The sequence below is a fragment of the Heterodontus francisci genome, chromosome 30 (genome assembly GCF_036365525.1).
Source record: "Heterodontus francisci isolate sHetFra1 chromosome 30, sHetFra1.hap1, whole genome shotgun sequence".
In the NCBI taxonomy this organism is placed as follows: Eukaryota; Metazoa; Chordata; class Chondrichthyes; order Heterodontiformes; family Heterodontidae; genus Heterodontus; species Heterodontus francisci.
Genome location: NC_090400.1, coordinates 7,083,639 through 7,108,119, shown reverse-complemented (window position 1 = coordinate 7,108,119; position 24,481 = coordinate 7,083,639). Strand labels below are relative to the sequence as shown.

Genomic DNA, 24,481 nt, shown 5'->3' with positions numbered 1-24,481 from the left:
GGCAAGAAACAAATAGGGCCATAGTGAGAAATAATGCTAAAATGACTAAGAATGTTAAAAAGACAAGCCTAAAGGCATTGTGTCTCATTGCGCGGAGTATTTGCAATAAGGTAGGCGAATTAACCGCGCAAAAAGATATAAATGGATACGATATAGTTGTGATTATGGAGACATGGCTGCAGGGTGACCAAGGATGGGAACTGAACATCCAGGGGTATTCAATATTTAGGAAGGACAGGCAAAAAGGGAAAGGAGGTGGAGTAGCGTTATTAGTAACCGAGGAAATCAATACAATGGTGAGGAAGGATATTGGCTCAGAGAATCCTGATGTGGAATCTGTATGGGTGGAGCTAAGAAATAGCAAGGGGCAGAAAACTTTGGTTGGGGTTGTATATAGACCTCCAAACAGCAGTGATGATGTAGAGGATGACATTAAACAGGAAATTAGAGATGCAAGCAACAAGGGTACAACTGTAATTATGGGTGAATTTAATCTACATATAGATTGGACAAACCAAATTAGCAATAATACTGTAGAGGAGGATTTCCTAGAGTGTGTACATGATGGTTTTTTGGACCATTACATTGAGGAACCGACTGGAGAACAGGCCATTCTAGACAAGGGTATTGTGTAATGAGAAAGGATTAGTTAACAATCTTGTTGTGCAGGGTCCCTTGGGGAAGAGCAACCATAACATGATAGAATTTTTCATTAAGATGGAAAGTGAGAGAGTTGATTCCGAGATTAGGGTCCTGAATCTAAATAAAGGAAACTATGAAGGTATGAGGCGCAGGTTGGCTATGATAGATTGGGGAACGTTACTTAAAGGGTTGACAGTGGATAGACAATGGCTAGCATTTAAAGAGCGCATGCATGAATTACAACAATTGTTCATTCCTGTCTGGCGCAAAAATAAAACAGGAAGGGTGGCTCAACCGTGGCTTACAAAAGAAATTAGGGATATTATTAGACCCCAGGAGGAGAAATATATAATGGCCAGAACAAGCAGCAAACCTGAGGATTGGGAGCAGTTTAGAATTCAGCAAAGGAGGACAAAGGGATTGATTAAGAAGGGGAAAATAGAGTATGAGAGTAAGCTTGCACAGAACATAAAAACTGACTGTAAAAGCTTCTATCGGTATGTGAAGAGAAAAAGATGAGTGAAGACAAATGTGGGTCCCTTACAGTCAGAAATGGGGGAATTTATAATGGAGAACAAAGAAATGGCAGACCAATTAAATACATACTTTGGTTCTGTCTTCACAAAGGAGGACATAAATTACCTCCCAGAAATGTTGGTGAACATAGGGTCCAGTGAGAAGGAGGAACTGTATGAAATCAGTACTAGTAGGGAAATGGTGTTCAGCCAATTGATGGGATTGAAGGCCAATGAATCCCCAGAGCCCTGATAATCTACATCCCAGAGTATTTAAGGAAGTGGCCCTAGAAATAGTAGATGCATTTCTGGTCATTTTTCAAAATTCTATAGACTCTGGAACAGTTCCAATGGATTGGAGGGCAGCTAATGTAACCCCACTATTTAAAAAAAGAGGTAGAGAGAAAACAGGGAATTATAGAATGGTTAGCCTGACATCAGTAGTGGGGAAAGTGCTGGAGTCCATTATAAAAGATGTAATAGCAGAGCACATGGAAAACAGTGACAGGATCGGACAAAGTCACCATGGATTTACGAAAGGGAAATCATGCTTGACAAATCGAGTGGAATTTATTGAGGATGTAACTAGTAGAATAGATAAGGGCGAACCAGTGGATGTGGTGTATTTGGAATTTCAGAAGGCTGTTGATAAGGTCCCACAAAAGAGATTAGCGGGCAAAATAATAGCACATGGGATTGGGGGTAAGGTACTGACATTGATAGAGAACTGGTTGGCACTCAGGAAACAAAGAGTAGGAATAAACGGGTCTTTTTCCGAGTGGCAGGCAGTGACTAGTGGGGTACCGCAGGGATCAGTGCTAGGACCCCAGCTATTCACAATATATATTCATGAAAGAGATGAGGGAATTAAATGTAATATATCCAAGTTTGCAGATGACACAAAGCTGGGTGGGAGTGTGAGCTGTGAGGAGGATGCAGAGAAGCTCCAGTGTGATTTGGACAGGTTGAGTGAGTGGGCAAATACATGGCAGATGCAGTATAATGTGGATAAATGTGAGGTTATCCACTTTGGTGGCAAAAACGGGAAGGCAGATTATTATCTGAACGACGATAGATTAGGAAAAGGAGAGGTGCAGCGAGACCTGGATGTCCTTGTGCACCAGTCGCTGAAAGTAAGCATGCAGTTGCAGCAGGCAGTTAAGAAGGCAAATGGTATGTTGGCCTTCATAGCGAGAGGATTCGAGTACAAGAGTAAGGATGTGTTGCTGCAATTATATAAGGCCTTGGTGAGATCACAACTGGAGTATTGTGTGCAGTTTTGGTCTCCTTATCTGTGGAAGGAGTGCAGTGAAGGTTCACCAGACTGATTCCTGTGATGGCAGGACTGATGTATGACGAGAGATTGGTTTGATTAGGCTTGTATTCGCTAGAGTTTAGAAGAATGAGAGGGGATCTCATAGAAATCTACAAAATTCCAACAGGACTAGACAGACTAGATGCAGGAAGGATGTTCCCAATGGCGGGGGACTCCAGGACCAGGGATCACAATCTAAGGATAAGGGGTAAGCCATTTAGGACTGAGATGAGGAGGGATTTCTTCACCCAGAGAGTGGTGAACTTGTGGAACTCTACCACTGAAAGCTGAGGCCAAATCATTAAATATATTCAAGAAAGAGTTAGATATAGTTCTTAGGGCTAATGGGATCAAGACTTACGGGGAGAAAGCGGGAACAGAGTACTGAGTTTGGATGATCCATAATGGTATTGAATGGCGGATCAGGCTCGAAGGGCCGAATGGCCTACTCCAGCTCCTATTTTTCTATGTTTCTATAGTTCCAAGTCAGAATGGTGTGTGGCTTGGAGGGGAACTTGCAAGTGGTGGTGTTTTCATGCATCTGCTGCTCTTGTCCTTCTAGATTGGTACAGGTCACAGGTTTGGAAGGTGCTGTTGAAGGAGCCTTGGTGTGTTGCTACAGTGCATCTTGTACATGGTGCATCCTGCTGCCACTGTGCGTTGGTGGTGGAGGGAGTGAATGTTGAATGTGGTAGATAGAGTGCCAATCAAGTGGGTTGCTTTGTCCTGGATGGTATCAAACTTCCTGAGTGTTATTGGAGCTGCACCCATCCAGGCAAGTGGACAGTATTCCATCACACCCCTGACTTGTGCCTTGTAGATGGTGGACAAGCATTGGGGAGACAGGTGGTGAGTTACTCACTGCAGAATTCCCAGCCTCTGATTTGCTCTTGTAGCCACAGCATTTCTGTGGCCGATCCAGTACAGTTTCTGGTCAATGGTGACCCCCCCCACCCCCAGGATGTTGATAGTGGGAGATTCAGCGATGGTAATGCCATTGAACATCAAGGGGAGATGGTTAGATTCTCTCTTGTGTTACTTGCCACTTATCAACCCAAGCCTGGATGTTGTCCAGGTCTTGCTGCTTCTGGACATGGGCTGCTTCAGTATCTGAGGAGTCACGAATGGTGCTGAACATTGTGCAATCAGCAGCGAACATCCCCACTTCTGACATTATGATTGAAGGAAGGTCATTGATGAAGCAGCTGAAGATCTTTGGGCCTAGGGCACTACCCTGAGGAACTCCTGCAGTGATGTCCTTTGGAGTTCAGCTCTTTTATCCATGTTTGGACCAACGCTGTAATGAGGTCAGGAGCTGAGTGGCCCTGGTGGAACCCAAACTGAGCATTAGTGAGCAGTTATAGCTGAGCAAGTGCCACTTGATACACTGTCAACGACCCCTTCCATCACTTTGCTGATTATCGGGAGTAGACTGATAGGGCGGTAATTGGCCAGATTATCCTGCTTTTTGTGGACAGAACATACCAGGGCAATTTTTCACATTGCCGGGTAGATGCCAGTGTTGTCGCTGTACTGGAACAGCTTGGCTAGGGGTGCGGCAAGTTCTGGAGCACAGGTCTTCAGTCCTATTGCCGGAATGTTGTCAGGGCCCATAGCCTTTGCAGTATCCAGTGCCTTCAGCCGTTTCTTGATATCACGTGGAGTGAATCGGATTGGCTGAAGACTGGTATCTGTGATACTGGGGACCTCAGGAGAAGACCGAGATGAATCATCCACTCAGCACATCTGGCTGAAGATGGATGCAAATGCTTCAGCCTTGTCTTTTGCACTGATGTGCTGGGCTCCCCCATCATTGAGGATGGGGATATTTGTGGAGCCTCCTTCTCCTGTCAGTTGTTTAATTGTCCACCACCATTCATGACTGGATGTGGCAGGACTGCAGAGCTTAGATCTGATCCGTTGGTTGTGGGATCGCTTAGCCCTGTCAATTGCATGCTGTTTTCACTGTTTGGCTTGCAAGTAGTCCTGTGTTGTAGCTTCACCAGGCTGACACCTTATTTTGAGGTATGCCTGGTGCTGCTCCTGGCATGCTCTTCTGCACTCTTCATTGAACCAGGGTTGGTCTCCGGCTTGATAGAAATGGTAGAGTGGGCGATATGCCAGGCCACGAGGTTACAGTTTGTGGTTGAATACAATTCTGCTGCTGCTGATGGCCCACAGCGCCACATGGATGCCCAGTTTTGCATTGCTAGATCTGTTTGAAATCTATCCCATTTGGCAGACTGGTAGTGCCATACATCATGATGGAGGGTATAGAGTCATAGAGTTATACAGCATAGAAACAGGCCCTTTGGCCCAACATGTCTGTGCCAGCCATCAAGCACCTAACGATTCTAATCCCATTTTCTAGCACTTGGCCTGTAGCCTTGTATGCTATGACGTTTCAAGTGCTCATCTAAATGCTTCTTAAATGTTGTGAGGGTTCCAGCCTCTACCACCCCTTCAGGCAGTGTAATCCAGATTCCAACCACCCTCTGGGTGAAAATTCCGATTCCTCAAATCCCCTCTAAACTTCCTGCCCTGGTATCCTCAATGTGAAGATGGGACTTTGTCTCCACAAGGACTATGTATTGGTCACTCCTACCAATACTGTCAAAGGCAGATGCATTTGTGATAGGTAGATTGGCGAGGGCAAGGTCATGTAGGTTTTTCCCTCTTGTTGGTTTCCTCACCACCTGCCGCAGACTCAGTCTAGCAGCAATGCCCTTTAAGACTCGGCCAGTTCAGTCAGTAGTGGTGCTACTGAGCCACTCTTGGTGATGGACATTGAAGACCCCCACCCGGAGTACATTTTCTGCCCTTGCACCCTCAGTGCTTCTTCCAATTGGTGTTCAACATTGAGAAGCATTGATTCATCAACTGAGGGGGGAGGGGAGGTGGTTGGTGGTAATCAGCAGGAGGTTTCCTTGCCTTGATGGCATGAGACTTTATGGGGTGCAGAGTCAATGTTGAGTACACCCAGGGCAACTCCCTCCTGACCATTTGCCACTGTGCCATCACCTCTGGTGGGTCTGTCCTGCTGGAGGGACAGGACATACCCAGGGACGGCGATGGTGGTGTCTGGGACATTGTCTGCAAGGTATGATTCTGTGAGTATGACTGTCAGGCTGTTATTTGACTCGTCTGTGGGACAGCTCTCCCAATTTTGGCACAAGCCCCCAGATGTTGGTAAGGAGGACTGTGTAGGGTCGACATGGCTGGGATTGCCATTGTCGTTTCCCGTACCTGGGACAGCAGATTTGCTTCCCTAAAGGACATTAATGGAACAGTTTCATGATCACCAGTGGACTAGTTTTTAATTGCAAATTGTATTAATTGAATTCAAATTCCACCATCTGCTGTGGTGGGAGTCAAACCCTTGTCTCCAGAGCATAAGCCTGGGGGCTCTGGGTTATTTTTCTAGTGACATTACCACTACGCCACCGCCTCCTCACAACACTCTCCAAGACTGCAAATTATCCAACCCTCCTAGGAATTGCAGTATTTACACAGATTGAATTTGGGGCGATATCAGTTGTGGCTCAGTGAGCTTGTGGTTGCGACCGTACTCCAGAAACATGAGCACAAAATCCAGGCTGGCAGGTCAGTGGAGCTCTGAGGGAATACTGCACTGCTGTAGGTGCTTTCTTTAGGATGCAAGGTTAGACATCCAGTGGACATACAAGATCCCATGGCACGATCTGAAGAGAAGGGGAGTCGTTCCAGCATGCTGACAGATATTTATCCCTCAACCAACATCACTAGAAGAGATTATTTGCTCATTCATCTCATCTCATTGCTGTGTGTGGGATCTTGCTGTGCACAAATTGGTTGCCACGCTTCTCACATTACAACAGTGATTCCAATTTGAAAGTACTTCATTGGCTATGAAACACACTGGGATGTCCTGAGATTATAAATGCAAGTCATTGTTTGTTTGTTTTGAAGACAGTGAGGGACCATGGATGAATCAGGTGTGCAAGATCTATTTTACAACCTGCAGTCTCCAAGACTCCCTGAGCTGCACAAAACCTCCCAAAATTGAGAGCACCGTTGAACTGGTACTTATCCAAGAATTACATTTTCAAAGCAATGAGCTTAGATATTATTTCAGCCATTTATTTTCGCTGTGCAAAATACTGGGTGAAAATTCAAAGCCACCAATTGGAGCACAAAAGCTTGGCTTGGCATTCGGATAAATGGCACAGGGAGTGCGTAAGTGATTGGATATTTCTAATACATTTGTGACCACTGTCCACAAGTGAATGGTCTGTCTAAAATTTCACTGAGACCTGACGGGATAGCACAACCCAGGATTTTCCCGAGACACTCAGGGTTTTAAGCTAATATCTCACAGCTCAGGAGGGACTCAGTTTCCCCTTGTTGTTCAGAATCAGCAGATACAAAAGTCAAACTTTCCATGGGCAGATAGAGGTCAGTACCAGCAGTTCACCAAAGGGAACACAAGTTCTCCTTTCTGTCTCAGTGATGACAGTTTCAAATTCACAACAAAGTTAGGAGCTCAGAACCAACATCACTATATATAAAAAAAAAGCACAGGTGATCTGGTCATTACCACATTGCTGGTTGTGGGATCTTGCTGTGTACTAATTGGCTGCCACTTTTCCCTACATTACAGCAGTGAGTGTACTTCAGAAGTTCTTCAATGGCTATGAAGTGCTTTGGGACATTCTGAGTTTGTGGAAGATACTGTATAATGCAAGTCATCTTCTTTCGTTAAATCCTCTCTATTTCTTCAGATTCCAGGTACAGTTGGGCTCATCATAGTTCCCTCACTTCCCCCCCTTCTCTCAACAATCTTAGCATGCTTTTCAATTCATTCAAAGAACGTGGGTATCACTGGCAAGGCCAATGATTTTTCCCCACCCAGAGTTGGGCTTGAGAAGGTGGTGGTGAGCCTTCTTCTTGAACTGTTGAAAACAAGAGGGCACAGTCTAAGTTACAAATTGATAGCTAGCATTAAACTTTGTTCACTGCAATGAGCAGAGAGCGAAAGAGCCATATCATGTACTGAAATCTAACACACCACACATGTCAAAAGCACAGAGGCTGGTATTGGCTCTGGACTGTAGAGGTGGCATTGCACTGTTGATCAAGGAGTCAATTACAGCAGTAAGGAGGGATGATATCTTAGATGGTTCCTCAAATGAGGCCATATGGGTAGAACTTAGAAACAAAAAGGGGGCAATCACTTGGCTGGGAGTGTACTACAGGCCTTCAAACAAACAGTCAGGGAGAGATAGAAGAGCAGTTATGTCGGCAAATCTCAGAGAGGTGTAAAAATAATAGGGCAATAATAGTACCAACTTCCAAAGTATTAACTGGGGTAGACTTGATGAAAAAGGCTTAAAGGGGGCGGAGTTTTTAAAGTGCATACAGGACAGTTTTTTGAGCCAGCACGTAGAAAGTCCTACAAGAGAAGGGCAGTACTGGACCTAATCCTAGGGAATGAAGCCGGACAAGTGGTAGAAGTGTCAGCGGGGGAGCATTTCGGGGATAGTGACCATAACTCTGTAAGATTTAAGGTAGTTATGGAAAAGGACAAAGATGGACCAGAAATAAAGGTACTGAATTGGGGGAAGACCAATTTCAGTATGATAAAACAGGATCTGGCCAAAGTGGACTGGGAGCAGCTACTTGTACCTACATCAGACAAAAAGGAAATAGTGAAAGTTCAGGGCCAACATGTTCCCGTAAAGATGAAGGGTAGGACCAACAAGTCCAGGGAACCCTGGATGTCAAAGGACACAGAGGATTGGATCAGGGAAAAAAAGGAGGCTTATGGCAGATTCAGGGGGCTGAAAACAGTAGAGGCACTAGAGGAGTATAGAAAGTATAGGGGGATACTTAAAAAAGTAATTAGGAGAGTGAAGAGGGGACATGAAAAAACATTGGCGGGCAAGATAAAGGAAAATCCCAAGGCGATTTATAAGTATATTAAGGGCAAGATGAGAACCAGGGAAAGAGTAGGGCCCATTAGGGACCAAAGTGGCAATCTGTGTGGAGCCTAAGGACACAGGTGAGGTTTTAAATGATTACTTTTCATCTGTGTTCACTATGGAGAAGGAGGATGTAGGTGTAGAGATCAGGGAGGGGGATTGTGATATACTTGAACATATTAGCATTGAAAGGGAGGAAGTATGAACAGTTTTAGCGGGCTTAAAAGTGGATAAATCCCCAGGCCCAGATGAGATGTATCCAAGGCTGTTATGTGAGGTAAGTGAGGACATAGCAGGGGCTTTGACACAAATGTTCAAATCCTCTCTGGCCCAGCAGAGGTGCCAGAAGACTGGAGGACGTCGAATGTGATACCAATATTAAAGAAGGGTAGCAGGGATAAACCAGGTAATTACAGGCCAGTGACTCTAACATCAGTAATGGGGAAACTATTGGAAAAAATTCTGAGGGACAGGAATAATCTCCACTTGGAGAGGCAGGGATTAATCATGGATAGTCAGCATGGCTTTGTCAGGGGGAGATCATGTCTAACTAACTTGATTGAATTTTTCGAGGAGTTAACTAGGTGTGTAGATGAGGGTAAAGCAGTTGAAGTAGTCTACATGGACTTCAGGAAGGCTTTTGATAAGGTCCAGCATGGGAGATTGGTTAAGTAGGTAAGAGCCCATGGGATCCAGGGCAACTTGGCAAATTGGATCCAAAATTGGCTTAGTGGCAGGTGGCAGTGGGTGATCGTCGAGGGCTGTTTTTGCGATTGGAAGCCTGTGACCAGTGGGATACCGCAGGGATTGGTGCTGGGTTCCTTGCTGTTTGTAGTGTACATTAATGATTTAGACTTGAATATAGGAGGTATGATCAGTAAGTTCGCAGATGACACGAAAATTGGTGGTGTCGTAAATAGTGAGGAGGAAAGCCTTAGATTACAGGACGATATAGATGGGCTGCTAAGATGGGCAGAGCAGTGGCAAATGGAATCTAATCCTGAGAAGTGTGAGGTGATGCATTTTGGGAGGACTAACAAGGCAAGGGAATATACAATGGATGGTAGGACCCTAGGAATTACAGAGGGTCAGAGGGACCTTGGTGTACTTGTCCATAGATCACTGAAGGCAGCAGCACAGGTAGATAAGGTGGTTAGGAAAGCATATGGGATACTTGCCTTTATTAGCCAAGGCATAGAATATAAGAGCAGGGATGTTATGATGGAGCTATATAAAATGCTAGTTAGGCCACAGCTGGAGTACTGTGTACAGTTCTGGTCACCACACTATAGGAAGGATGTGATTGCACTGAAGAAGGTGCAGAGGAGATTCACCAGGATGTTGCCTGGGCTGGAGCATTTCAGCTATGAAGAGAGACTGAAAAGGCTAGGGTTGTTTTTCTTAGAGCAGAGAAGGCTGAGGTGGGGACATGATTGAGGTATACAAAGTTATGAGGGGCATACATAGGGTAGATTGGAAGAAACTTTTTCCCTTAGCGGAGGTGTCAATAACCAGGGGGCATAGATTTAAGGTAAGGGGCAGTAGGTTTAGAGGGGATTTGAGGAAAAACTTTTTCACCCAGAGGGTGGTTGGAATCTGGAACACACTGCCTGAAGGGGTGGTAGAGGCAGGAACCATCACAACATTTAAGAAGAATTCAGGTGAGCACTTGAAACGCCATAGCATACAAGGCTACGGGCCAAGTGCTGGAAAATGGGATTAGAATAGATAGGTGCTTGATGGCTGGCATGGACATGATAGGCCGAAGGGCTGTCTAACTCTATGATTCTATTAAGAGTTCTGAAGAAGGGTCACTGACCTGAAACATTAACTCTGCTTCTCTCTCCACAGATGCTGCCAGTCCTGCTGAGTATTTCTAGCATTTATTGTTCCTGTGACTGAGTTCTAATTGTTCCCCTGTACTGTGTTCTGCGCTGAAGAAACATGTCTACAGTAAATTAACACATGATGCTCAAATTGTGTATTGAAGTGACTTCCTTAATTCTTAACCAACCTTCAGATTTGCCTAATGGTTGTCTCGATGGCTTAACTGTTGAGCAGTTAACAGGACAAAAGGAACTGGGTGCTTTCATTATTTTGGCTATTACCTGAAACTCACACCTAGTCAGGAGATGCAGCTAGTATAATAAAAGCAAAATACTGCGGATGCTGGAAATCTGAAACAAAAACAAGAAATGCTGGAACCACTCAGCAGGTCTGGCAGCATCTGTGGAAAGAGAAGCAGAGTTAACGTTTCGGGTCAGTGACCCTTCTTCCGAACTGACAAATATTAGAAAAGTCACAGATTATAAACAAGTGAGGTGGGGGTTGGGCAAGAGATAACAAAGGAGAAGGTGCAGATTGGACCAGGCCACATAGCTGACCAAAAGGTCACGGAGCAAAGGCAAACAATATGTTAATGCTGTGTTGAAAGACAAAGCATTAGTACAGATTAGGTGTGAATATACTGAATATTGAACAGCAGCAAGTGCAAACCTGAAGAAAAACAACCTGAAAAAAACCGTGGGTAAGCAAACTGAACAAACTAAGATGAAATGAAATAAATGCAAAAAAAGATTGTAAAAAATGTAAAAAGGAATGTAAAAAAAAAGGAAGAAAAAATAACTAAAAATGACTAAAAATGAAAGTAAAATGGGGGGCTGTCATGCTCTGAAATTATTGAACTCAATGTTCAGTCCGGCAGGCTGTAGTGTGCCTAATCGGTAGATGAGATGCTGTTCCTCGAGCTTGCGTTGATGTTCACTGGAACACTGCAGCAATCCCAGGACAGAGATGTGAGCATGAGAGCAGGGGGGAGTGTTGAAATGGCAAGCAACCGGAAGCTCAGGGTCCTGCTTGCGGACTGAGCGGAGATGTTCCGCAAAGCGGTCACCCAGTCTGCGCTTGGTCTCCCCAATGTAGAGGAGACCACACTGTGAGCAGCGAATACAGTATACTACATTGAAAGAAGTACAAGTAAATCGCTGCTTCACCTGAAAGGAGTGTTTGGGGCCTGGGATAGTGAGGAGAGAGGAGGTAAATGGGCAGGTATTACACCTCCTGCGATTGCAAGGGAAGGTGCCCTGGGACGGGGACGAGGTGGTGGGGGTAATGGAGGAGTGGACCAGGGTGTCGCGGAGGGAATGATCCCTTCGGAATGCTGACAGAGGAAGGGAGGGGAAGATGCGACTGGTAGTGGCATCACGCTGGAGGTGGCGAAAATGGCGGAGGATGATTCTTTGGATATGGAGGCTGGTGGGATGAAAAGTGAGGACAAGGGGAACCCTGTCACGGTTCTGAAAGGGAGGGGAAGGGGTGAGGGTAGAGGTGCGGGGAATGGGTCGGACACGGTTGAGGGCCCTGTCAACCACAGTGGGGGGAAATCCTCGGTTGAGGAAAAAGGAGGTCATATCAGAAGCACCGTCATGGAAGGTAGCATCATCAGAGCAGATGCGTCGGACACGGAGAAACTGGGAGAATGGAATGGAGTCCTTACAGGAGGTAGGGTGTGAAGAAGTGTAGTCGAGGTAGCTGTGGGAGTCGGTGGGCTTATAATGGATATTGGTAGACAACCTATCCCCAGAGATGGAGACAGAGAAGTCGAGGAAGGGAAGGGAAGTGTCAGAGATGGACCATGTAAAGGTGAGAGAAGGGTGGGATGCAGCCAGTATGCCTACTATAGTTTCTACTTGCATTGTTCTGGCAAATCTCCTTAATATATCAAGATCTCAGGTAATTCACACCTGAATTCGCATATGCACTCTGAACTACATTCACATATGAAAAGATGCTGGCCTCTTGGTCAAAATATAAATCCCAGCCCATTCGCATTCCGATTGGCAGCTGCTTTTGCAATGTCACTTGCTTATTGGCCACAACAACAGCAGTTAGAGCCTGTCGCAGTGCTGAAATTTTCACAATTTCTCTCTCCACAGATCTGCCCAACCTACATGCTGTACTTCCAGCATTTTCTGTTTTATTTCAGCATCTGCAGTATTTTGCTTTTATTATATTTGTGCAGGCGTTTTGATTCATTCTTCCCTTCGCTGCAGGATTTGGGGCATTTGAAATGCTTTTAGAGAGAGACTTTAAAAGTGGGAGCTGGATTTAATCTATGAGTTTTTGCTAACGGGGGGGGGAGACAGCGCGAGATTTTAAAATAAAAGCCAAGTACTGCGGATGCTGGAAATCTGAAATAAAAACACTAAGTGCTGGAAATACTCAGCAGGTCAGGCAACATCTGTGAACAGAGAAGCAGAGTTAACCTTTCAGGTCTGATCTTGATTGACATTTTTGCAACTGTGGGTGAGAGATTTGAAAATTTGAACTTCATGGATGTTTTTTTTGGAATTTTTGCCTCGTCTGTAGCTGGGATGTGGATTTTTTTTGCAGTTGGGGGAAGAGAGAGGAGAGCTGTTTCTCCTAACATTGATTTTTTTTAATACCACTTATTTAAATTAACTATTTCAGTTGATTAATCAGTACAGACCCACTTCCATCATGTCTTCTAAGTTTGCATAAGTCTGGTGCCTTACAAATAATATCCGCAGACTAGTTTACATTGCGGAAGATGTCAAACATTTTGATCCAGAGTCTCACCATGAGCCCAAGGCCCACATGATGCGACGGGTTGATGCGAGTGTTGGTGGCTCTACAACTCTGGCAAGGAGAACAGAAAAAAAGGACGACGGGTTCTACAGCACAGCTCCTTATGCTTGCAGGTACATTTCAATGAAATGAGGGCAATTTGGTTTCTGGACCATATGGGCCAGGAGGAGTCATGGATCTTAGCAAATTTGGTGTGTCTTTTCGGCATGTTAACTGCTCTTGCTCTCTCTACAGAGATCCAATTTAAGATGGAATGTGGCTCAAGATTTCAGATCGCGGAAGGTTAGGACACTGCAGTGGAATGTTGCCCCCTCTCAATGAGTGTGAAGAGGGCAATGGAAGATGTTAATATGGGCAGGGTATGTTCTCCCGCAGCTAACCACTCAATGATTTTCATCGTGGTAGTTACAATTTTATCCTGACGGGTCTCCATGGACAATTAAGTGCTTGATTGCAAAGAGTGCATGCAATTTGTAAATCCGGTCATATCACCAATGCCAATTGCTGTGAAAAGCTTCTGAATACCCAATTTATTTTCCAGAACAAGAAGTCTACACGAACTCAGGATGCCTGAGTCAAGCAACTAGGGTCCTGAATCTAAATAAAGGAAACTACAAAGGTATGAGGCGCAAGTTGGCTATGGTAGATTGGGGAACTTTACTAAAAGGGTTGACGGTAGATAGGCAATGGATAATATTTGAAGAACGTGTGCATGAATTACAACAATTATTCATTCCTGTCTGGCGCAAAAATAAAACCAAAAAGGTGACACAACCGTGGATTACAAAAGAAATTAAGGACAGTATTAGATCCAAAGAGGAGGCATATAAAATTGCCAGAAAAAGCAGCAAGTCTGAGGATTGGGAGCAGTTTAGAATTCACAGAATCACACAGTCACAGAATAATGCAGTGCAGAAGAGGCCCTTCGGCCCATCGAGTCTGCACCGATGCATTAAAGACACCTGACCTGTTTACCAAATCCTATTTGCCAGCACTTGGCCCATAGCCTTGAATGTTATGACGTGCCAAGTGCTCATCCAGGTACTTTTTAAAGGATGTGAGGCAACCCGCCTCTACCACCCTCCATTGTTTGTCATTCCAGAGTGCATTCCAGACTATCAACACCCTCTGGGTAAAAAAGTTCTTCCTCAAATCCCCCTTAAACCTCCCGCCCCTCACCTTAAACTTGTGTCCCCTCGTAACTGACCCTTCAACTAAGGATAACAGCTGCTCCCTATCCACCCTGTCCATGCCCCTCATAATCTGGTACACCTCGATCAGGTCACCCCTCAGTCTTCTCTGCTCCAGCGAAAACAACCCAAGACTATCCAACCTCTCTTCATAGCTTAAATGTTCCATCCCAGGCAACATCCTAGTGAATCGCCTCTGCACCCCCTCCAGTGCAATCACATACTTCCTATAATGTGGCAACCAGAATTGCACACGGTACTCCAGCTGTGGCCTTACTAAAGTTCTATACAACTCCAACATGACCTGTCTGCTTTTGTAATCTATGCCTCGATTGATAAAGGCAAGTGTCCCATATGCCTTTTTCACCACCCTATTAACCTGCCTTCAGAGATCTATGGACAAACACGCCAAGGTCCCTTTGTTCCTCGGAACTTCCCAGTGTCAGGCCATTCATTGAATACTTCCATGTCACATTACTCCTTCCAAAGTGTATCACCTCACACTTTTCAGGGTCAAATTCCATCTGCCACTTTTCTGCCCATTTGACCATCCCGTCTATATCTTCCTGTAACCCAAGACACTCAACCTCACTGTTAACCACTCGGCCAATCTTTGTGTCATCCGCGAACTTACTGATCCTACCCCCCACATAGTCATCTTTGTCATTTATATAAATGACAAACAATAGGGGACCAAGCACAGATCCCTGTGGTACGCCACTGGACACTGGCTTCCAGTCACTTAAACAGCTGTCTGTCATCACTCACTGTCTCCTACAGCTAAGCCAATTTTGAATTCACCTTATCAAGTTACCCTGTATCCCATGTGCATTTGCTTTCTTGATAAGTCTCCCATGTGGGACCTTGTCAAAGGCTTTGCTGAAATCCATGTAAACTACATCAACTGCACTACCCTCATTACACACCTGGTCACATGCTCAAAAACTTCAATCAAATTTGTTAGGCATGACCTCCCTCTGCCAAAGCCATGCTGACTGTTCCTAATCAAATTTTGCCTCTCCAAGTGGAGATAGATTCTCTCCTTCAGAATTTTCCCCAATAGTTTCCCTATCACTGACGTAAGACTCACTGTTCTGTTGTTCCCTGGCTTATCTCGACAACCTTTCTTAAATAGTGGGACCACATTAGCTGTTCTCCAGTCCTCTGGCAGCTCACCCGTGGCCAGAGAGGAATTAAAAATTTGTGTCAGAGCCCCTGCAATCTCCACCCTCGCCTCCCACAGCATCCTGGGACACAAAGGATTCAGCAAAGGAGGATAAAGAGGTTGATTAAGCAAGGGAAAATAGAGCATGAGAGTAAACTTGCGGAGAACATAAAAAATGACTGTAAAAGCTTCTATAGATATGTGAAGAGAAAAAGATTAGTGAAGACAAATGTAGGTCCCTTACATTCAGAAATGGGGGAACAAAGAAATGGCAGAACAATTAAACACATACTTTGCAGGTCTGGCAGCAACTGTGGAAAGAGAAGCAGAGTTAACGTTTCGGGTCAGTGACCTAGTTCCGAAGAAGGGTCACTGACCCGAAACGTTAACTCTGCTTCTCTTTCCACAGATGCTGCCAGACCTGCTGAGTGAATCCAGCATTTCTTGTTTTTGTTTCAGATTTCCAGCAACCGCAGTATTTTGCTTTTAAACACATACTTTGGTTCTGTCTGCACAACGGAGGACACAAATTACCTCCCAGAAATGTTAGGGAACCAAGGGTCTAATGAGAGGGAGGAATTGAAGGAAGTCAGTATTAGTAAAAAAATAGTGCTGGGGAAATTAATGGGGTTAAAGGCTGTCAAATCCCCAAGGCCTGATAATTTACATCCCAGAGTACTAAAGAAAGTAGCCCTGGAAATAGTGGATGCATTGGTGGTCATCTTCCAAAATTTTATAGACTCTGGAGCAGTTCCTACAGATTGGAGGGTGGCAAATGTAACCCCACTATTTAAAGGAGGGAGAGAAAAAACAGGGAACTACAGACCAGTTAGCCTTAATTCAGTATTGGGGAATATGCAAAAGTCTATTCTAAAGGATGTGATAGCAGAACACCTGGAAAGCATAAACGGGATTGGGCAAAGTCAGCATGGGTTTACGAAAGGGAAATCATGCTTAACGAATCTACTGGAGTTTTTTTGAGGATGTAACTAGTAGAATAGATAAGGGAGAACCCATGGATGTGGTGTATTTGGATTTTCAGAAGGCTTTTGATAAGGTCCCAAATAAGAAGACAGTGTGCAAAATTAAAGCACATGGGATTGGGGGTAATATACTGGCATGGATTGAGAATTGGTTGACAGACAGGAATAAGTGAAGGTGAGAGTAAGAATAAATGGGCCTTTTTCCAGGTGGCAGGCAGTGACTACTGGGGTACTGCAGGGATCAGTGCTTGGGCCCCAGCTATTCACAATATATATTAATGACTTGGGTGAGGGAACTAAATGTAACATTTCCAAGTTTGCAGATGACACAAAGCTGGGGGGGAATGTGAGCTGTGAGGAGGATGCAAAGAGGCTTCAATGTGATTTGGACAAGTTGGGTGAGTGGGCAAATGCATGGCAGATGCAGTATAACGTGGATAAATGTGAGGTTATCCACTTTGGTTGTAAAAACAAAGGCAGATTATCTGAATGGTGATAGATTGGGAAAGGGGAGGTGCAACGAGACCTGGGCATCCTTGTACACCAGTTGTTGAAAACAAGCATTCAGGTGCAGCAAGCAGTTAGGAAGGTGAATGGTATGTTGGCCTTCATTGAAAGACAATTTGAGTACAGAAGCTAGGACGTCTTACTGCAGTTATACAGGGCCTTGGCAAGACCACATCTGGAGTACTATGTGCAGTTTTGGTCTTATCTGAGGAAGGATGTTCTTGCCTTGGAAGGAGTGCAAAGGCTGATTCCCGGAATGGCAGGATTGATGTATGAGGAGAGATTGGGTCGACTAGGCCTATATTCACTAGAGTTTAGAAGAATGAGAGGGAATCTCATAGAAACCTATAAAATTCTAACAGGACTGGACAACTAGATGTAGGGAGGATGTTCCCAATGTTCCGCCCCACCAGAACCAGGAGTATGCCATTTAGAACAGAGATGAGGGGAAATTTCTTCACTCAGAGGGTGGTGAACCTGTGGAATTCTCTACTGCAGAAGGCAGTGGAGGCCAAGACATTAAATATATTCAAGAAGGAGATAGATATATTTCTTAATGCCAAAGTGATCAAGGGATATTGGGAGAAAGTGGGAACAGGGTACTGAATTCGACAATCAGCCATGATCTTTTTTGAATGGCAGAGAAGGGCCGAACGGCCTACTCCTGCTCCTATTTTCAGTTTCTATGAAGTCCAACATGGAAAATCCAGTTTATGTAAAAGCATCTTTAAAAGTGATGGATCATAGATGGTGATTGGAATGTTAACACTGCCTTTTGCAGGTCATTGAGTCTGAACCGCAGTATCATCTGTATTCATGTCGAGTCTGTACGTAATGTGTAGTCTGTAGTATTTTCAAAACTTACACACAGTATACCCATGTGACCCTGATTTTGCCAGTGGACCTCTATTACTGGACAGCAGACTGACTCATTGTTACGTCCCTGGCTGTTGCCATGTGGGGGTTCAGTGTGTTGAGGGACAGCTCCATCTGTGGGAGAATGTACCCACAGTTCATAAAGACCAGTGGTACATCTCCCCAGGCGAAACCCACCCCACCGAGAAAGCTCAATGCTGTCAAAGGTAACAACTTACAAACACTTTTAAATTGCAAATTAATGCAGCAGATGTTTCATGTTGCTGATTTTGTTTTTAAATACGTCATGGAGTTCCTGCTTTTTAACTACATTTTGAGTTTAAAGGTCTCAATGAGTCATTGCTTAATCTTCTCACTCTTCTCTTTGCAGCATGTTTCAGTCATCACCTACACATGAAGGGGCTGAATGAGGAGACGGTCTCAAAAGAGCTTGTGAGGTTCAGCAGTAACTGAAAAGATCCAGGATCAAAAGAAGAAACTGAAAGGTCAATAAGTTTCAATTTGTGGAGATGTGTATCTTTGCTTTCACAATAAAATTTGATCAGCTTTACTCAAACTATCATTCTCAGTGTTTTGTCTGGACAAATGGGGAATTCAGATTCTGCTGGATTTGACATATCATGCCCATACTACACTGAACACCGTGATACTGTACACTGAACATAATGGATAATAGTATTCACATAGTGGGATATACCGTTCAAGCTTCCGACTGGGATATTCAACTGGTCTGCTAGGACTAGACCAACTGGTAAAAACCACCAATTACATTGGAACATAAGTTAACAGAATCTCATTTCCCAGTTGATAATTGGTGAGAACTGGTACTGGTTCAACTGGAAATAGCATGTGAAAAAGCGCTTCAGAAATTGCTCCCCATTTGCTGTTAAGGGGTCTCACCCCAGTGAAGAATTTTGAGGCCTTTGGAAGGCCCCAATCTTTCACTAAAGTAATCTCTCCCAGAGGGAATTTATTACCTTCTCCAGTATCTGATTGGGCCACTGGAGGCAAATTAGACGAAGGTAGTTTGAGCAAGTGGTAAGGTATTGTTTTACTCTGAAAAAGCTGGAATAGGTTAGATTAGATTAGAGATACAGCACTGAAACAGGCCCTTCGGCCCACCGAGTCTGTGCCGAACATCAACCACCCTTTTATACTAATCCTACATTCCCAACAAACATCCCCACCTGTCCCTATATTTCCCTACCACCTACCTATACTGGTGACAATTTATAATGGACAATTTACCTATCAACCTGCAAGTCTTTTGGACTGTGGGAGGAAACCGGAGCACCCGGAGAAAACCCACGCAGACACAGGGAGAACTTGCAAACTCCACACAGGCAGTGCCCGGAATCGAACCCGGGTCCCTGGAGCTGTGAGGCTGCGGTGCTAACTACTGCGCCACTGTGCCGCCCTAACAGGCTGGGTAAACACTGCCGATACACCCCTATCCTGCAGTTATATTGCGCCTTTCATGAGCTCAGGACATCCCAAAGAAGTTTACTACCAGTGAAGTACTTCTGCAGATTAGTCATTGTTTTCATGTAGGAAAAGCAGCTGCTAATTTGCTCACAGCCATATCTCACGTGATAATGACCAGATCATTTTTTTTTAAATGATGTTGGGTCTATGTTCCTAACTATAGTAAATTGTCATTTGCTGAGTCAGGGCACACCATGGCTCAGTGGGAAGCACTCTTACCTTTTAAATCAGATGATCATGGGTTCAAGTCCAACTTCAGAAACATGAGCACATACTTTCGCGCTGCTCTGAGAGTGCTGCACTGTTTTGCCGTCTTTCAGATGGGATGTTAAACCAAGACAAGGCGTGTCCTCTCAGGTGGATGTGAAATGGCACGATTTTGAAGAAAAGGGAAATTCTCCCTGGACAATATTCATCTCCACCAATATCACTGAAAAAGAGATTATTTGGTGATTATATATAATATATTATTTGGTCGTTAGCTTGCTGTGCTGTGTTTCCTATATTAAAACAGTAACTACACTTCAAAAAAAAGAGTTGAAACGAAGCAGAGATTCAGAAGTCAGGTTTTCCTCTGATCCTCTCGGGGCTAGTCGCTCGTGGGGGTGTGAGATTGGAAGAGGAATCAAGTGAGGGGGAGGGGAAATGCCCAGAGAGCAGCCTGATGACTTTGCATTCACTAATTTACATGAAAGCAAATTGGACAGACGCTGTTAGGGGCATGATTCATCCCTGCCTGCTTGACCTGTGATCCCTGCAGACTGACCATCCAATAGCCCCAGCTGTTGGGTAAGCAGAGCTTTCCTCTATAATCCAGACAGGATTCAAAAACAAACCAATATTTATTCTTAGATTAGATTCCAAGGCTTGAATTTTAACCTAGCCCACCCAATCTGGGCTGGCACCCGTTATTGACTCCACCCATTTTTACTCCACGTTGACGGAGCACAAAACCAGGCGAAATATGAAATGGAGTTCCAACCCGAACTCGCCCCTCTCCTGCCAGGAGGACTGGATTAAAGTCAGAACTTCAGTACGTTTCACTGTAGTTTGAAAGGCGCTGCAGTCTCCAGGCTCTCTCTCCCAGGAGCCATGTTCATCCCTCTCTCTGCCCTTCCACCTGATTACCCCAACCCTTCCACACATACACAGAATAAAAACCTTGCAGACATCACACACCAGGGGAGCTTAATCTCACGCTGCCTAGATGGATCAGGGCAAGGGACGGAGTTAAACATGATGGCTGTGCTATGTTCCTAACACCACCTTCACCCAACCGCTATCTTAAATTAATCAGATTGATTCTCGATGGATAGCACTTCACCTTAGTAACAGAATAATTCCTTATACATTACAAAAACAATGCTGCTGTATTTCATAAAACAGCAGAGGATAGTGTTTCCTCCTTGGGCATAATCAGCAATCCAGGTAAAAGGTAACTTTTAAAAAATGGAATTTATAAAATGTTCTTTATATTTGAGTAGTAGCTTGCTGCTGATCAACTAATGCAGCTGAAAATGTGTTTACCACAAAAAAATATGCAATTTTTATCAGTCAGTCATCCCACCACCTGTGAGTAACCTGATTTTAGATTACTGAAAATGACTTTTTCTTTTAGAAACTATCCGGAACCATTTGCTAGTTATATTTGTGTACAGTAGTCACTTAGATTTTTTCAAATTATAGTCGAAAGCTTTTAAAAGATGCTGATTGGCAACTTTACTTTTTTATAGAAAAAAAGCATAATTTAATAGCCTCCCCAAAGGCCTACAAATGGCCACAATTAGAGGAATTAACGCCCTGCTGATTAATTTGATCTGGAGTTTTTTTTTCTTCGTTCATGGATGTGGGCGTCGCTGACTAGGCCAGCATTTGATTCTCAACCCTGATTGCCCTTGAACTGAGTAGCTAGTCCATTTCAGAGGGCATTTAAGAGTCAACCACATTGCTGTGGGTCTGGAGTCACATGTAGGCCAGACCAGGTAAGGACGGCAGATTTCCTTCCAAAAAGGACATGAATGAACCAAATGGGTTTCATGGTGACAGTTAGACCAGGTTTTTTCCTTAATTCCAGATTTTTATTAATTGAATTCAAACTTCACCATCTGCCTTGGTGGGATTTGAACCCATGACCCCAGAGCATTAGCCTGAGCTCTGGATTACTAGTCCAGCAACATCACCACTAAACCATAGGGGTGACGATGGCAGTTTTGTGGGAGGGGCCATCTTCCAGTGCAATGGTTTTTTAAACCATCAATCAATTTGGGCTTGAAGCCCGCACAAATGCTTGAGTGAATTGTGCTGAAATAACCAGCAGAGCAGGAACCAGAATAATCACCACCACCAGAGATAAACCACTTCCCCAATATATTATTATCTTAACAACAACTACAACAACCTGTGTTTCTATAGTGTCCTTTAACATAATGAAACGTCCCAATATGTTTCACAGGAGCATTATTAAACAAAATATGACACCAAGCCACATAAGGAGATATTCGGTCCTTTGACCAAAAGCTTGGTCAAAGGAGGAAAGCGAGGTAGAGAGATTTAAGGAGGTATTCCAGAGCTTAGGGCCCAAGCAGCAGAAGGCATGACTGTCAATGGTGTAGCAATTAAAAGCAGGAATGCCCAATAGGCCAGAATTAAAGAAGCACAGATATCTTGGCAGGCTTTAGGGCTGGAGGTGATTAGAGATGGGGAGGGGGAAGACCATAGAGGAACTTGTAAACAAGGATGAGAATTTTAAACTCAAGATGTTGCTTGACCGGGAGCCAGTGTATGTTAAGGAGCATAGGGGTGATAGGGGAACGAGACTTGGTGCAAGTTAAGACATGGGCAGCAGAGTTTTGGACAATCTAAAATTTTTCAAGAATCCCATTCTGATGAAGGGTCACTGACCTGAAATGTTAACTCTGCTTCTCTCTCCACAGATGCTGCCAGACCTGCTGAGTATTGCCAGCACTTTTTTGTTTTTATTTTAATCTAAGACTGTTACCAGGGAGAGGGATAGAATTGGTAAATAGGGAATGGCATTTGGAGCAGGGATTGAAAACAGTGGCTTCAGCCCATTTGAAGGAAATTTCTGCTCATCCAATACCAGATGTCAGATAAGCAGTCCGATAATTTAGCAACAGTGGTGGAACAGAGAGAAGTGGTGCTGAGGTAGAGCCGAGTGTCACCAGCATACCTGTGAAAACTAACGCTGTGCTTTTGGATGGTGTTGTCGAGGGGCAGCATGTAAATAAAAACATCGAAAATAGGAGCAGGAGTAGGCCATTCGGCCCTTCAAGCCTGCTCTGCCATTCATTATGATCATGGCTGATCATCCAATTCAGTAACCTGTTCCTGCTTTCGCCCCATACCCTTTGATCCATTTAGACCCAAGAGCTAAATCTAACTCCTTCTTGAAAACATACAATGTTTTGGCCTCAACTGCTTTCTGTGGTGGTGAATTCCACAGGCTCACCACTCTCCGGGTGAAGAAATTTCTCCTCATCTCAGTCCTGAAAGGTTTACCCCATATCCTTAGACTATGACCCCTGGTTCTGGACTCCCCCACCATTGGGAACATCCTTCCTGCATCTACCCTGTAAAGTCCTGTTAGAATTTTATAGGTTTCTATGAGATCCTCCCTCATTCTTCTGAACTCCAGCGAATATAATCCAAACCGACTCAATCTCTCCTCATACGTCAGTCCCACCATCCCAGGAATCAGTCTGGTAAACCTTCGCTGCACTCCCTCTATAGCAAGAACATCCTTCCTCAGATATGGAGAACAAAACTGCACACAATATTCCTGGTGTGGCCTCACCAAGGCCCTGTATAATTGCAGCAAGACATTCCTGCTCCTGTACTCGAATCCTCTTGCTATGAAGGCCAACATACCATTTGCCTTTTTTACCGCCTGTTGCACCTGCATGCTTACCTTCAGCGACTGGTGTACGAGAACACCCAGGTCTCGCTGCATATTCTCCTCTCTCAGTTTATAGCCATTCAGATAATAATCTGCCTTCCTGTTTTTGCTACCAAAGTGGATAACCTCACATTTATCCACATTATACTGCATCTGCCATGCATTAGCCCACTCACTCAACTTGTCAAAACCACCCTGAAGCCTCTCTGCATCTTCCTCACAATTCACCCTCCCACCCAGTTTTGCACCATCTGCAAATTTGGAGATATTACATTTAGTTCCCTCATCTAAATCATTAATATATATTTTGAATAGCAGGGGTCCTCGCACTGATCCCTGCGGTACCCCACTTGTCACTGCCTGCCATTCGGAAAAAGACCCATTTATCCCTACTCTTTGTTTCCTGTCTGCCAACCAATTTTCTATCCATCGCAATACACTACCCCCAATCCCATGCGCTTTAATTTTACAAGGTAATCTCTTGACTAGTTACATCCTCGAAGAATTCTAGTAGATTTGTCGAGCATGATTTCCCTTTCGTAAATCCATGCTGACTCTGCCGATCTACCACTGTTCTCTAAGTGCTCTGCTATAAAATCTTTGATAATGGACTCCAGAATTTTCCCCACTACTGACATCAGGCTGACTGGTCTATAATTCCCTGCTTTCTCTCTACCTCCCTTTTTAAATAGTGGGGTTACATTAGCTACCCTCCAATCTGTAGGAACTGTTCCAGAGTTTATAGAATCTTGGAAGATGACCACCAATGCATCCACTATTTCTAGGGCCACTTCCTTAAGTACTCTGGGATGCAGACCATCAGGCCCTGGGGATTTATCGGCCTTCAATCCCATCATTTTCCCCAACACCACTTCTCTACTAATACTGATTTCCTTCAGTTCCTCTTTCTCACTAAGCCCTGTGTTCCCCAACAAATGAGAAATAGGAGGGGGCCAAGGATAGATCCTTGCGGGACACGAGAGCTAACAGTGCGGGAGCAGGAAGGGAAGCCATTGCAAGTGATTCTCTGGCCAAGATTAGATAAGAGAGCAGTCCTACCCAGCTGGACAACAGTGGAGAAGTAGTGATGGTGAAGGGGACAGGGGAGAGAGCCTATAGAAGATGGCTTGCAATAGAGAAAAGAAGCTGTGGGTTTATCTTTGCATTCCAAGATGATTCTGAAATAGTGAGTAATTTTAGCAGATGGGAGCAGGACCCGATAGTGTTTTAAGTGGTTCAGCCAGATATGGCAGTGGATGGCAAGACCAGTAGTCCGCCATATCCTTTCACGTCACTGTCCCTTGGAATTAAGGGAGCCG

General features: G+C 44.4%; 1 protein-coding gene across 7 annotated transcripts in view; it reads right to left on the bottom strand.

The window, feature by feature from the left end:
* Positions 1 to 24,481, bottom strand: part of camkk1a (calcium/calmodulin-dependent protein kinase kinase 1, alpha a) — a 362,000-nt gene that overhangs the window by 302,220 nt on the left and 35,299 nt on the right. For all 7 annotated transcript variants that reach the window (XM_068010057.1, XM_068010055.1, XM_068010064.1 and 4 more), the window contains one exon: positions 19,466 to 19,676. The gene's annotated coding sequence lies outside the window, so the exon portion shown is untranslated. The remainder of the gene's footprint in view (positions 1 to 19,465; positions 19,677 to 24,481) is intronic.